Source organism: Amblyraja radiata, chromosome 6, assembly GCF_010909765.2.
Source record: "Amblyraja radiata isolate CabotCenter1 chromosome 6, sAmbRad1.1.pri, whole genome shotgun sequence".
NCBI lineage: Eukaryota > Metazoa > Chordata > Chondrichthyes > Rajiformes > Rajidae > Amblyraja > Amblyraja radiata.
In genome coordinates this window covers 38,981,358-38,985,937 of record NC_045961.1, presented here as the reverse complement: position 1 = coordinate 38,985,937, position 4,580 = coordinate 38,981,358, and the positions used below count along the sequence as shown (strand labels likewise).

Here is a 4,580-nt window from a genome sequence, read left to right as displayed (position 1 = left end):
AGAAAGGTCTGATACGGAATGTGAGGGGGAGTTGAAGTGCTGAGCCACCGGGAGAGTTAATGTGAAATGTTGGCCTGCACTTGGTCTCACCGATGTAGAGCAGCTGACACCTAGAGCAGCGGATGCAATAGATGAGGTTGAAGGAGGTGCAGGTGACCTTCTTCACGCCCAACCCCCGCATCAGTCTGAAGAAGGGTCTCGATTTGAAACGTCACCTATTCGCTCCATAGATGCTGTCTCACCGGCTGAGTTTCTCCAGCATTTTTGTCTACCTACTTGTAACATACCTGTTCCTTCCTTGTTTACTCTAATTAGAAAGGTATCCTTACACAGGAAATTTTTGATAATTATACCTTGAAATGACACAATTTCCTAGCTTGTTTACCCTAAATTTATACTGTAATGTTTTTTTAATTAAACCTTACAATAGCACATTTTACCTGATTGAATCAGGTAAAAAAAAAACATTGTAGTGTCTATGGCATACAGACTCTTGAATGCAGTGTGAGCGTTGTGTACGTAACTCTGCTCCTGGCCACAACCCCGGTACGATAGGCCTAGGGAACAGAGGAAAACCGCTACTCTACATGTGCAGAACTGAACGCTAGCCATACAGATACGCATGCAGACGTTTGGCCCGATTCCGTGACCCACTTTCCGCTAAAATCCACTCCACGGATTTCCACGCACTCAACCATCTAGTCTCGCTGAGAGATTCAAGATTCAATTTCATTGTCACATGCACCAATTAAGGTACAGTGAAATTTGAGTTACCATACAGCCATACTAAGTAAAAAGCAAAAATACACGCTGCACATAAAATAAAGCTTAAAATAAACATCCACCACAGTGGAATCAACATTCCTCAATGTGATGGAAGGCAATAAAGTTCAATCATCTTCCTCCTTTGTTCACCCGTGGTCGGGGCCTTTGAACGGGGTCGTTGCCGACGGTCCGCTGTTCTAGCCCTCACGTCGGGATGATGGAAACTCCAGCGTCGGGACGGATCGGAACACTTACGCTTCTTAACGGAGACCGCTGCTTCACGATGTTAAAGTCCACAGGCCCCGCGATCGGAGCTCCAACACTGGTGATCCTCGGTAAAAGATCTCAGGCTCCCGCGGCTTGAAACTCCGGGCCGGTCTCCAGGAAAGACCGCACCACTTCACGTTATAGGCCGCAAAGTGGGGGGGGGGGGAGCTGCGACACGAGAAAAATTGCATGTCCTTTGGGGTAAGTGACTGAAAAAGGTTCCCCCCGCACCCCCCACATAAAACCTACCAAGAGACATTAAAACAAACATTCAAGACAGACATAATAAACAGAAGGAGCAAGACAGACTGCGGGCGAGGCATCCATTACGGGCGCCACCCCGTGATGAAAGTCATTTATAGCAGAGATTTATACAGATTTTTTTTTTAACGAATTTCAAAATCCGAGGAGAAATCTCATGCCTGCATGCAAGAGACTCTGCATTTACCCGATCTATTCCTCTCATGGTTTGGTACACGTATATAAGATCACCCCTTGTCCTCCTGTGCTTCAAGGAATCAAGTTCTAGCCTCCTCAACTGCACCCTATGGTTCAGGCCCTTGAGTCCTGGTAACATCTTCGTAAATCTTCCTTGCACCCTCCAGGTTGACAACATCTTTCCTATAACGTGACCAAAAGTAAAGAGAATACTCTAAATGTGGTCTAACCAATGTCTTGTACAAATGCAAGTCGACCTCAACCTTGATACTCTTGATTGATGAAGGCCAATGTGTCGAAAGCCTTTTCGACAAGTGTTTTATTGCCATGTGTCCTAGATAGAACGATGAAATTCTCACTTGCTGCAGCACAACAGAATATGTAAACAGCATGATGTGCAACAATAATAATAATAATAGTCCATTGTAGTTCAGACCCTATATGAGGTTGTAGTGTTTAATAGCCTGATGGCTGTCGGGAAGACTCTGTTCCTGAGCCTGGACGTTAGTTTTCAGGCTCCTGTACCTTCTTCCCGATGGCAGTGGTGAAATGAGTGTGAGGCCAGGATGGTGTGGGTCTCTGATGATGTTGGCTGCCTCTTTGAGGCAGCGACTCCGATAAATCCCTTTGATGGTGGGGAGGTCAGAGCCAGTGATGGACTGGGCAGTGGTCACAACTTTTTGTAGTCTTCCGCTCCTGGACGTTCAAGTTGCTGAACCAGACGATGATGCAACAAGTCAATATGCTCTCTACTGTGCACCTGTAGAAGTTCAAGAGAATCCTCTGACAAACCGAATCTCCGTAAACGTCTCAGGAAGTAGAGGCGCTGACGTGCTATCCTTATAATTAATTGCATCAGTGTGTTGGGTTCAGGAAAGATCTTCGGAAATATGCACTCCCAGGAATTCGCAGTGTTTGACTCTCTCCACCATCGTCCCATTGATATAAACAGGATTGTGGGTCCTCATCCTTCCTCTTCCAAAGTCCGCAATCAGTTCTTTGGTTTTGCTGATATTGAGAGCCAGGTTGTTGTGCTGGCACCATTTGGTCAATCGGTCAATCTCACTTCTATACTATGACTCATCCCATCTGTAATTTGTCCCACCATGGTGGTGTTGTCAGCGAACTGGACGATGGAGTTCGCACTATGTCCGGCTACAGTCATGAGTATAGAGCGAGTCGAGCAGAGGACTGAGCACGCAGCCTTGAGGTGCTCCCGTATGGATTGTTAATAAGGGTGATTTCTGTCCGAATTGACAGAAATCACCCTTATTAACAATCCATACGGGAGCACCTCAAGGCTGCGTGTGTGGATGAGGAAGTCGAGGATCCAATTGCAGAGGGACGTGGAGAGACCCAGTTCCATGAGCTTGGTAACCAACTTGGAGGGGATGATGTGATTGAATGCCGAGCTCTAGTCAATAAACAACAGCCTGACGTTTTGTTTTTATTGTCCAAGTGTTCCAATGCGGAGTGGAGAGCCAGTGAGATCGCATCCTCTGTTTACCTGTTGTGACAGTAGGCAAACTCTAGTGGGTCGAGGTTCTTGTTGAAGTAGGATATGCGCCATAACCAACCTCTCAAAGTACTTCATCCCCAGGGACGTTAGTGCCACTCGTCGATAGTCGTTGACGCACGTCATCTTACTCTTCTTGGGCACCGGTATTATTGATGCCCTCTTAAAGCAGGTGGGAACCTCAGACCTCAGTAGTGAGAGGTTGAAAATATCCACAAAAACTCCAGCCAGTTGATCTGCACAGGTTTTGAGAACTCGACCAGGTATACTATCAGGTCCAGGCACTTTCCCGAGGGTTCACCTGATGGATCTTCTGACGTCGGCCTCCGTGACTGTGACACCATCAGGGTGTATGGGGACTCAGGAAGGCACATCAGTGTTCTCCCTGTCAAAGCGTGCATAGAATGCATTGAGCTCTTCAGGGAGTGATGTTTCGCTGTCGCTTGCGCTGCCCTGATTTTGCCCTGTAGGAGGTGATGGCATTAAAACCCTGCCAGTTGCCGAACATCCTCCCCATCGTCCAGCTTAGAAGTCCCTTTTGATGTCCTTGTCAAGGTCGTATCTGGACTTATAGACTTCTACATCTCAACCTCTGATGCCACTTTCAAGGAACTATGTATTTGCACTCTTAGGTCCCTCTGCTCTGGACCCTAGACTCCTACCATTCACCGTGTAGGTCCTGCCCTTGTTAGACTTACCAAAAGCAAGGATTTATTTTTGGATAAAACTAAAAAAACTTATGGATGGAAATGATAGAAGAATTGAGAGCAGAAAACATGATAAATTAGGATGGAATGTTGAAGAGTCATAAAACAATGAAAGTTACAGTTAACAATTAATAATTAAAGTCAGCATAATCATTTTCTATTTAATATTCCAAAAGTCAACCTGATTATCATTTAATAATGAATCATCTAAAATCCCAGGATCATGAAAATGTTATGACAATGAGAGCTTTGGGCAACTAATCATTCTTGTTTTATTTCATATAAACAAGCTTACTACCATTTGAACAAATGTACACAAAGCATTTTTCAAACTTGATAAAGAATGAAGAGAAATCTAAAAACATGTGCATGTAGTAATAATGGCAAATGGAATCTATCTAGATCTCACATTTTTACTATTCCCTACATCCAGCCTAAGTTAATCTATGTACCAATATTTTGAGGCATGTTCAAATACTAAAAACAATTGGTTTCAGCTGCTTTCAGTCAGTCTTTCAACGTCCCCACATAACCACTACCCCGCAGTTGGGAATTCAGTTCCATTGACATGAAAATTGAATTACACTCAACTGTGACTGTACCCCAAAACCATGCACATTGGTCTCATACAAAATGACTAGCAACTGAGAGAAGTATCAGAGGATAGCAGTTGCTCAAAGAACAATGAGGTTAACACCTTTCCAGGAAGGTGGAAAGTGGTAGGTACACAAAAATGCTGGAGAAACTCAGCGGGTGCAGCAGCATCTACGGAGCGAAGGAAATAGGCAACGTTTCGGGCCGAAACCCTTCTTCAGACTTCAGACAAGTGGTGTTGGGAGTTATGTGCAATGAAACCTTTCAAATAACAGCAACACATGCAGCCATTG

General features: G+C 44.8%; 1 protein-coding gene across 1 annotated transcript in view; it reads right to left on the bottom strand.

Annotated features, from left to right (window-relative positions):
* Positions 1-3,941: 3,941 nt before the first annotated feature.
* Positions 3,942-4,580, bottom strand: part of eif5b (eukaryotic translation initiation factor 5B) — a 71,475-nt gene continuing 70,836 nt past the window's right edge. Inside the window, exon 24 of the mRNA XM_033022563.1 lies at positions 3,942-4,580. This exon is cut by the window's right edge and continues 890 nt beyond it. The gene's annotated coding sequence lies outside the window, so the exon portion shown is untranslated.